Here is an 11,339-nt window from a genome sequence, read left to right as displayed (position 1 = left end):
TACTGTGTGTGACTGTGTAGTAACAGAGTACAGAAACACTGGCATGCAAGTGGGAGGAGCCCAGAGGTGGGCACTTATAGTTCAGCCGCTGCTGTTGCTACTCCAAGTTGTAGGAAAATCACTGTGGAGAGCCAATAGGGAGCCATGCTGACCGGGTCTCTGCCAGCGAGCCTCCTCATTGGTCCAGTGTTTACTAGTCCCACCTCCAGGCCAAGCTGATGACGTAACATCCTGTCGGCCTGGAGAAGTCAGGACTAACTCAGTGGGGCAGTGGCAAGCCACCCAATCTCATTGTTAGCTCCACCTCTTCCTGCTCCCTTTTCTAATTCTCTCCGGGCTGCAGTTAAGCCATCCCCCAGTGCCCGGCAGCAGTACTGTGCGTGAGCTAATGAGCAGATGGCCCAGTGCAGACAATAGTTAGTAGACTAGCCAGGTCAGCTACCCCAGCTGCATTAATTTAGAAGTCATCACATTAATTTAGAAGACGTCAGTTCAGTGCTGTCTGCCTCTGTGTCTCAGGCGGGTATTAATTGATTTAAACTCTAAGGCACAAGTGTCAAATACAAGGCCAGCGTGCCAAATCCGTCCCGCTGCCTCATGTTATGTGGCCCGCAGTGTGCCAACTGCCACTCACCACTGAAGCAATTACCAGTTGCGGTGCCGCAGCTCCCCAGTGGTTATCACGCTGGCAGTGCTGATCCTGGCACACACTCTGACTTCAGTGTGCAGCCGGGATCCTCCTCCCCTGAGCCCCTTGCTCCTCAGTTACGCAGGAGAGGACTGATGATAGAGTGCATCTGGGGCTCAGCGCGAGCAGAGGAGGAGCGGCGTTGACAGCAAGGAGGAGGTAAGTATATGGGTTGGGGGGGAGAAACTATTATTACTGAGGGGGGTTATTATTACTGAGGGGGGGTTATTATTACTGAGGGGGGTTAATATTTCTGAGGGATGGGTTAATATTTCTGAGGGGGGGTCATATTACTGAGGGGGGTTAATATTACTGTGGGGGGTTAATATTACTGAGGGGTTAATATTGCTATGGGGTTAATATTACTGATGGGGATAATATTATTACTGAGGGAGTTTAATGTTACTGAGGGGGGTTACTATTACTGAAGGAGGTTAGTATTACTGTGGGGGGTTAATATTGCTATGGGGTTAATATTACTGACGGGGATAATATTATTACTGAGGGGGGTTAATATTACTATGGGAGGTTAATATTGCTGAGGGGGATAATATTACGGTGGGGTTATTACTACTGAGGGGGTTAATATTATTACTGTGGGGGTCGCTATTACTACTGAGGCCACTGTGGGGTACCCTGTTACTACTTGGGCCACTGTGGGGGTTGCTATTACTACTGGAGCCACTGTGGGAGTCACTATTACTACTGGGGCCACTGTGGGAGTCGTTATTACTATTGGGGCCACTGTGGGCGTCGCTAATACTACTAGGGCCACTGTGGGGGTCGCTATTACTACTGGAGCCATTGTGGGGGTCACTATTACTAATTGGGCCACTGTGGGGGTCCTATTACTAATTGGGCCACTGCGGGGGTCAATATTATTATTGGGGCCAATATGAGGGTCACTATTTTTACTGGGTCCAATATGAGAGTCACTATTTTTACTGGGACCACTATAAAAGTCACTATTACTACAGCGACCACTACAGGGATCACTATTACTACTGCGACCACTATAGGGATCGCTATTACTACTGCGACTACTATAGGGGTCACTATTACTATTGCGACCAATATAGGGGTCACTATTAGGGCTCGTTCACACGGGCGTAATCGTATTTCAGTCACACAAATATACTACGTATTTGCACAATCAAAAATTGCTTATGCCTGCATGTTTGGGCACACAAAAAAAACGCAGATGGGCCCACTGAAATGGTGAGCAAATATGCAGTGAATACATAGGTTTCCTGCGCATTCACCACGTATTTGCGCGGCCCATTCACTTCAATCACCTATGGGGGTGCGTAGTACGCAACAAAATAGGTCATGCTGTATGAAAATATACAGTCATGTGAATGAACATATTGAAATCAATGGCTTCTATTCACTGCATATTACGTACACAAATACGCTTGTGTGAACAAGCCCTTGCTATACTGTCCTAAAATCGGCCCTTTGAAGGTCACCATAAAGCTAATGTGGCCCTCGGTGAAAATGAGTTTGACACCCCTGCCTTATGGGTACGTTGACACAGTGGAATTTTCACATGTACAAATTACACCCCTAAAAACTGCAGCAAAATCTGTGGTTCCACACGCAGATTTACCCTGTCAATGGGCAAAATCCACATATGGAATTCTGACATGTTTCCTTATTTTGTATTTGTATTTAATGTGTGATCCAAGACAACTCTTCTTCTACTTCCAATGTAGCCCAGAGACGTGAAAAGGATGGACACCCCAGCTTATATTTTTTTGTTAATATTATATTGCAAACTCTGCTGTAGTACTAATATAGTGCATGGGGATTAATTATTAAAATCTTTGCATTATCCTCCAATGTGAAGTATTCTAACATTCTGTTCAGCCATTTTTAGTTACATCTTCTCTTAAGGAAGCTTCGTAACAAGTGAAAGGATTGCTGTTATAACTCAATTTGTAAATGTCACCAAACTTCCAGAAGCTCCTTAAAGGGGTTTTGTCATTAAAACAAAATACTGTCCACTCACTGACCCCATCATAGTGGCGCTCAGCATGTAAGCACTGATGCTGCCTCTTCTGTCTTAACAGTAGCTTGTGCCAGCCTGGCAGAGACTGTGAGCTGCATCCTGGGGCACCAGGAGAGGTGAGTATGTGCCATATTTGTATTTGAGGTAAAGCTCAGCGGGTGGAGTTTTTTTGTTTTAATGACAAAATCCCCTTAAATACAACAATGGAGCTCATTATTTAGCTCTGCATCCTTTGGTTGTACAGAGCATTGTACACACACATACATACACATCTATATATATAAAGACGAAAACCGTCACTGACTGACTCACTGACTGATTGACTGACTGACTCGCCACTAATTCTCCAACTTCCCGATGTCATAGAAACATGAAATTTGGCAGGAGCATAGATTATGTCATAAATAGGAAAAGTTAATGGGTCCCAACTAGATTATTCAATTCTAAGCACAAAAGAATTAGCGTCCAAAGTTTACGTACAGAATCTAATTTTCTCACTTTCCGATGTCATAGAAACTTGAAATTTGGCACGAGCATTGATTATGCCATAAATAGGAAAAGTTAATGGGTCCCAACTCGATTATTCAATGCTAAGCACAAAAGATTAGCGTCCAAATTTTACGTACGTAATCTAATTCTCTCACTTTATATGTCATTTTATATAACGGAAACGCCGCATGGTTACCTCCACATGGTGCTTCCTGGGTAATGCAAAGAACCATGCAAAATGGTGAACACATTTTTTTCCTCGGTATCTCTAAAGTAACCATGACTTCATAAGATTTTCCGTGTGAACACCAGATAAACACCAGTACCAAATTAACTCGGGCAAGGCCGGGTATATCAGCTAGTACATTATATATACAGTGAAACTTCTACAAAGAAAACACCTTTTTGGCAACCCCTTGGCCAGACCAGATTTTCTGTAACAGTTGTTCAGTTCCACCATGTGCATATTATACATCCTGGCCATCTTATTTGAGAAGACCACCATTATGAAAGACAACTATTCAATACAAATTTGGGTAGTCGTCTCAAAGCAGGTTCACTGTATATACTATACAGTATTTATGATAGAGACTGTCTCTTACCTTCAGCACAATACACGCCAGTGTAGCCAGGATTACAATCACATGCGTAACTTCCAGCGGTGTTATGGCATGTACCATGTCCACATATATTACTTGACGAACACTCGTCTACATCTGAGGACAAATTAAAAACAATATATTGTCATTTCCATGCATTCATTATGGTAGAAGCAAAAACACAGCAATAGCAGATTATTTCAGAAAATCAACCTGTACGTCTATGCACTGTAATTACTCAATTAAGCTTCCTGTAGAGTGTTTTCACACGGGTGGAATTATTCCACAAGAACGTTGCTGAATATGCCCCCTTGTGGAATATTCAGCACCAAAATCTGCACTGCTAAATTGCGAATTTTAATGCCGAAAATAGCAGAATTCTACTGGTAGTTCTGCATCAAAATCTGCAATTAGCCATTGTGGAATAATTCTGCCCATCTGAAAGCATACTTACATGTAGCCTCATACCCAGAGATTTGATGAACATTTCCATGCAGGTGAGACAAGAAGCTTCATTGGTGCCAACTGATGGCTCTTGCAAAATTTGTACATTATGTTGTAATGCCTTGTAGCAAATATTGCTATGAGTGGAATTAACAATTACTGATAGTGGCAAGGATAAGCATTCTTTTATCAGCACTGTTTATCAGTAAATAATAGGTTTATTCTATATCATCCTGAGTTTCCTCCTTGAGTGTGTTCCCCCTCTAGGAGCGGTACCATACAGATAACGTGGTCTGTAGGACCGATATCATCCTGAGTTTCCTCCCTGACCTAAAGTCTACTGTCCTACCTGCACTGGTGTGTCTTCTGTTGTACGGTGCTAAAGCTACAAGTAAAGTTTTGCCAGGCCCTAACTGTTCCCAGGGACTGAGGGACTAAAAAGTTAATTGTGTGCGTGAAGTTAATTTATTTCTCTGCCAAGGTTCACTCCGGTGAGTAAGGAACGGTGGCGTCACACGTGACATATCTACAGTTCACCGCACGTTTTCCCTATTCCAGGGTTGTCCGGAAGAGGCCTAGTGGTACTTTTGCCGAGGTCGCCTGTGTCCCTCCGGGAAGGAGTCTGGTAAGAGCTATCGTAACAAATGACAACTCTAACCCTCCCAGCTCCTCAGCGTGGGGCTCGTGTCCTAAGTGGCCTGCTGGGTCACCACAGGTCGGTATTAGATAGGTTTACCTTAGAGCGACATCTCTTTAAAAGAGCTAAGACTTTGCTGAGCTGATTTTCACACAATCCAAATTCTAGTAACATAATAGTTCCAGAACCTCCTATATATATTTAGTGATAGGGAGATTTAACAAAGTCTAACTTGACTATGAAAGCTTTCTTTGGCAATCTGTCTTATCTTAAGTCATTGAAAAGTTATTTTCACACATCTCAACATATACCATTGAAAAGCTATTGAAGTGGCAAATAAGAAGTGGCATAGAACATTTTCTTAACAATTAAGGCTTTGCTACATCTGTGTGAATCGGCATTAGAGGCGGCATGTTCCTCTCAAAACTGCAAGCAATTTGGATGCGGCACATGAGGGCTTTAGAACATGTGAAAGGATCTTTGTACTATTAGACACATTTACTGTAAGATGAAAAGGTGTCTATATTCTTGGTGTTATTTTGAAAAGTTATTAGCATTCTAGTGAGATATTTCCTAGTAATAGCATGCTATATGATGGCATCTTTTTAGAACCATCTGGTTCACTGCTATTATGAAGAAAATAATCAATGCACCTTCTGAAAAATAATAATACGGGGCAGGTGATAGATAGGTATATGGAGTATTGGAAAAAGGAAATCACCATTGCAGTCTTACCTGTATTACATGTCCCTCCAGTCCATCCTGGCTTACATTGACAAGTATAAGAGCCATAGGTGTTATGGCAGGTGCCACGAGAACTGCAGGGGTTGTTTCTAGCACATTCATCAATATCTATTGATAAAAATAGAAATACTGACTGAAGTATAGTACAAAATTATATAATAATCAAAGATCCAAGCTCCACTCGCCAGTGCCAGGTTACACAACAGTTATATACAGGGCATAGTGTCTCATTTCATTTAGAAGCACTTCAACTTTTTAACAGTACCTTGAGTACAGTTTGCTCCCTCCCATCCGCTGTAACAGAGGCAGGTGAATGCATATTTTCCATTCTGACAGAGGCCATTTACACACGTAGAATTCTTGCAAAAATCTTTTTCTAGTAAAGAATACAAAATGTTTTTTTATTTGCTATGACATTCTATAATAGCAGGAACAAGAGAAGAATATGGAAGCAGCATACATCAGAAGCTAGCTGGAGCAGGATATATGTATACCGTTGAATTTGTTCTAGGAAAGAGCACATTTTTATTGTGAGGAGTTGCTGACTATTAATAGTGGTATAACCATGTTCTGGTAACATGCAGAGTCTTTTTATCAGAATCACTAGGTTTTTCATGAATAACATAACTCTGTTCTACTCTCTACTAACAAGCTTCCTCCAAAACACTGCATTACCTTTTGCGGTATATCTTAGGGTTCAACCACCCATCACTGACTTGCTGCAGATTTTGGTGCAGAACTGCAGCAGATTTCACATCTTCAATTCGAATTTAATTGCAAGGGTTAAACTGCTGTAGATCTGCAAGAAAATCTACAACAAATTAGCAACATGTGAACGCACATTAGAGTAGTATTACCCAACCAGTTGGTTGGGAGCAACATGTGCCTCATGAACCCATACCATGCGGCTTGCCATAGGAGACCTCAGTTTTTACCACGCTCCCTGATTACACTACATTTTCTATATTAATATTACAAAGATGGGGGCGTGGCCTGGACGAGCTAGAAGATGGTGGCGCAGTTACTGCTCTCCGTGCCGAGCCCACCTAAAGCAACTAATATACCAGCTTTCAGCTTACTTTCTAGGCTCCAAAGCACCTTCAGTTTCTTCTCCTCCCAGCGGTGATGTCCCGACGCCGTCCCTCCCGCTCTCAGCCACGGCGCCTGGATGATTTCTTCCAGCCGACGGTGGTCCCGCGCGCTCGTGCAGACAGTCTCCCAGCCTCCCCCGCTTCGCTGTCAGAGAGCAGAGAGGAGGAAGCAGCTGGCTCAGATCCAGAACCAGCCGATGGCTCCCCACTGCATCAGATGCCGCAGGAACGGGTGAGTGATCGTCCTGGCTCCCCTACACAGAGCCAGACAGGGGGGGAAGAGACAGAACCCTGGCATACATACCCCTGCTAAAACGGCAGTGACCACCTCAGTTAAAGGGAAGCAGGGCACATCTCCATCAGCTAGCCCACTTAAACAGCGCCCCAGAACAGAGGAAGAAGATCCCTTAAAAAATCAAACAGCTTCACTGAGAAATTATATAACCTCCCTACCATCGTCTTCACAGCTAGCCTCAGAAACCTTTATTAACGAAATAGTAGTCGCTTTAAATGATTTTTTCCAAGCCAGTTTTAAGACTCTCAACACCTCCCTTAAAAATACTATTGAAGCTATTGGGGAAAGAGTGTCCCACACGGAGAATAAATTGGGAGAAATCACAAAATCGCATAATGCTCTAATCGATGCACATTATGATCTGGAAGAGGAAGTAACTCAAAACTAAACTCGCGAATATAGAAGATAGAAATAGACGCAACAACATAAAATTCCGAGGAATTCCCGAATCTATCACAACATCTGAAATCTCCAACTACCTGAAGAAACTGATGACTACTCTCCTCCCGGATGCTACCACACAAAATTTAATTATTGACAGAGCGCATAGACTACCTAAACCAAAATTCATACCCGACTCTACCCCAAGAGACACTATTACAAGGATCCACTTCTACCATACAAAGCTTTAATTTCAGCCGCTCGCAAAACAAATCAGCTTCCCACTCTTTACTCTGATATACGTCTCTACGCTGACCTATCGCAAACCACTATGAACGAAAGAAAAAAATTCCTTCTGGTCACCGCAGCCTTACGACAAGCTAAGATTCCCTATAGATGGGGTTTCCCAACTAAAATTCTAATCCACAAAGAAGATACCACCTATGTTCTTCAAAAACCTGAAGATGTTGAACACCTACCAAAACCCTGGGGGGTGAATGTTCCGACCTCACTGTTAAGAAAATTGTAGATCAATGTATCAGTTAATTATTCTATATTTCATTGTAGAGCCTGATACTGGTATGAGTAGTGAAGGAGTTAAACCAAACTCTTCTATAGGCCTGCATGTCTTCTGAGGAAGAAAGATTAGAAGATAAGACAGTCTACTAAATCACTCATGTATGTTTATAGAATAACATACACAGGGAGAAGTGACTAGACTGTAGGGCACCTTCCCAGGCCTTCCTTTCTCCTGAATTTATGACGGTCTTATTGTATGTAATAGATACACTTAAGGAGGTGTAACTTATGTTAATCATTTTTTGTTTTAGCCTATCATGTATTATTATTAATCTTGGAGGTATATACTTTTGCTGTGATGTCATTTATAGTATATAATCTTTGACCACCTTAGAATAAATTAGAAAAATCACTTTATACCACATAGCTGGTTTGATTTGAATTTCTCCTGGGCTCAGACTTCTGCACGGGATCTGGGATTGTCTTCTCTTTGATAAACACATAAATTCTCCTTACATTTTTGGTCCTTCGAGCCGGAATCACTCACTGCAGAGGGAGAGGACAGCCTGGCTGTGAAAAGGTGGGTCTGAAGTACTCTCCGATCATTAAAAGACCTCCGTCTTGCTTAGACGTAATTAGAGGCCAGTCGGGCATCCTGTCTGAAACAGTGACGTTTTTCCGAACTAGCCGGAGAATTTGGAAGCCTCCCAGATAACGTGTAGTAAGTATAACAATGGTTAAACTTCTCTTCTCTCTTCTTCTTCTTCTGTATACTTTAGTGTTAGTAGAATTTACAATGTGTATTGTAAATGAGAGGCAATCATAGACGAAGGGACAATAGCAGTAGTCTATGTGAAATGTGTAAGGTAAATGAGAAGTATAGACGAATGGGTTGCCAAAGGGGCAATAGCAGTAGTCTATGTGAGACCATAGCCATTGTGAGAAGGCTACAGGAAAGAATTAACTCCGTGCGACACGTAAAAAGTGGTTAGATGACGTCATGGGACACAGGGGTGTCCAGGAACTTTACTTCTTATCTTTCTATTACTTTCTCTTTGATATTGTGTTATAGAGTAACTAAGAATATGAAGAGGGCGGCCGCCTACTAACATAATGTACTATTTGTATTGCTGTCTTATATTGCATGAAGTGAATGTGTGAGTGATTGAGATGAGTGGAATAAATAAATAAATTAAAAGTCCTAGTTGTAAAGAATTATGTGATAAAATACGGACAAAATCAGCTAAAAGATCAGCAGAAATACGGATTATCCGCTGCTGAAGTCTGGTTAAAAGAAGCCCCAAACTGTCACGCCCGTATAAAAATAGACGCCCGACAGTTTGATGAACAATTCAAAGGGTTAATGAGGAGTTCCAATTGAATGAAAAATAGAGAGAGCAGATAGAAGAATTCTATGGCCAGATTGGAGTTCTGTAGAAGGCAATTGGAATGGGAGGGGAGGAGATGGTGGACCCCTTCCACATGATAATCAGGATTTAACAGAGAGAACAAACAATTTAATTCAAAGATGTAGGAACAGGTGGGCTAGAAGGACAAATTGGGTGGAAATAAATAGATGTACTCAGAGAGATGATGAGGATGTAGATCAGTATTATCACAGACTGAAGGAAGTATTTGATATCTATAGTGGACTAGAGGCACCAGAGGGAAATTAGGAAGAGAGAGATGATCCGAATGCTGCATATAATCAGCAGTTAAAGAATGCGTTTGTAAGTGGAGTGAAGAAGGGAATAGGAGGTTATATAGTGAGATACATGGTTACCTTGAGGATGGGATCGTTGCAGGATGTTTTGCAATATGCAAAACATGCAGAAAAGTGTTACAAAGAAAAGGGTGAGAAAGTGAGGTTTTTTTTTTATATGAGAAGAATGTGATATGATGGTTCAAGAAAGTCAGAGAGGTCATTGGACAGCGAGAGGATGTGAAAGTAGAGACAGAGGAAGAAGCAGAGGTGGGATGCAGCTCGGGGATTTAAATGTGTGTTGGAATTATGGGAAGTCTAGTGATTTTGCCCGAGAATGCCCTGAGAAACAATGTTCTCGGGCACCTTGGGGAAAAATGACTAGGAGGGGTCGATGTACAACACTTGGAGGATCTCATGGCAATTTCCACTGCCTGAGATAGATCTCCAGGTGAATGGGTGGATGATTACTTTCCTGGTGGGCTCAGGAGCCACTAGGACATTAATACATCCCAATGATGTACCTGATGTAAAATGTATTAATAGTCATATCCTGGTCAGAGGGGTTAATGGCCGGACCCACAGGGAATCCCTCTCTGAACCAGTTATAACAGACCTAGAGACAAATAAGCCTGTGAAATGTCAGATTATGTAGTCTTGAATATGTCCAGTAAATGTGTTGAGATGAGATATTATGATAGAATTAGGTATACCTTCACCAGAGTACCTCAGGGCTGCTGTGAATCTCCAACAATTTTCTCCCAGGCTATGTCAGCACACTTAGCCCAGTTCCAGCCTCTTAGAGGTAGTCAGCTACTACTGTATGTTGGTAGCCAGCAGCAGACAGTGGAGAGAATTGTGGGGGGGCACAGTTGCACTCTTGAGGTTTATTTATGAGCAAGGCCATAAAGTAAACATGTAGAAACTCCAATACGGTCAGCAAACGGTTAAATATTTGGGGTATAACCTGTCAGATGAAGGTAGGCAAGCAATTCTGGATGTCCCAAAACTATGAGCAAATGATGTCCTCTTTGGGAATGACAATGTTACGTGTGCTGCTGGGATTTGTTGTTCTATTGTGTTTCCAGCAGCACAGCACTCTCAGGGTTAATGATTGAGCTGGCTGGGTGTGGTACTGTCTGCTAGCCAATCCCCTGGTCAGTCTATATGGCCCCTCAGGCAAGCAGTCATGAATGCTTGTCTGGTGAGGGTTGCAGTGTGATCAGGTTCATGTCCATTTGTACGTTTATATTCTGTCAGTTTTGTGTTAGCTTGCTGTGTGTCCGGCAATCTGTGTCCTGTCCTGTTGCAGCGTGCGGTGTGAACGGTGTCCGGTTCTGTTGGACTCCTGGTTAGTGTAGGGACTAGCAGTATAACCAGGAGCCGTGAAGTGGCCTGCTAGTTTCAACATATTGTACAACATGTCAACTAATACCTGGTATTTATATTCAGCTTCCAATCTGGTACTAGTGGTTACATGTTGTATGTGGTATATTCTGGGTCTGTCATGTGGCATGTGAATGCATCCTGTTCTGGTGTGTGGCTCCTAGGATCAGCTAGGGCCCAGATCCGAAGACCGCTGGGCTGCCCTTATTAGGGCAATGTCCCCGCTTAGGTAGGGCCACTGTCATCCTCCCTTGTAGCACAGGGTCAGTTGCCTGAAACCGGTGTGAGTCCCGTGTGACCCTGATAGTACCAGTATGTGTCCCCTTTGGTCATGATCATGTGGGTTCCGTGCT

At 42.7% G+C, this 11,339-nt stretch overlaps 1 long non-coding RNA gene across 1 annotated transcript; it reads right to left on the bottom strand.

Annotated features, from left to right (window-relative positions):
* Positions 1-3,815: 3,815 nt before the first annotated feature.
* On the bottom strand, positions 3,816-5,936 carry LOC136610972 (uncharacterized). Its single transcript, XR_010790204.1, has 3 exons — positions 5,878-5,936; positions 5,604-5,720; positions 3,816-3,904 (listed from the first exon to the last, which is right to left on the bottom strand). It is a non-coding gene; the product is annotated as an uncharacterized lncRNA (long non-coding RNA).
* Positions 5,937-11,339: the final 5,403 nt, after the last annotated feature.

Source organism: Eleutherodactylus coqui, chromosome 1 (genome assembly GCF_035609145.1).
Source record: "Eleutherodactylus coqui strain aEleCoq1 chromosome 1, aEleCoq1.hap1, whole genome shotgun sequence".
NCBI lineage: Eukaryota > Metazoa > Chordata > Amphibia > Anura > Eleutherodactylidae > Eleutherodactylus > Eleutherodactylus coqui.
Note: the sequence above shows the minus strand (reverse complement) of the source record. Positions and strands in the feature narration are given on the sequence as shown.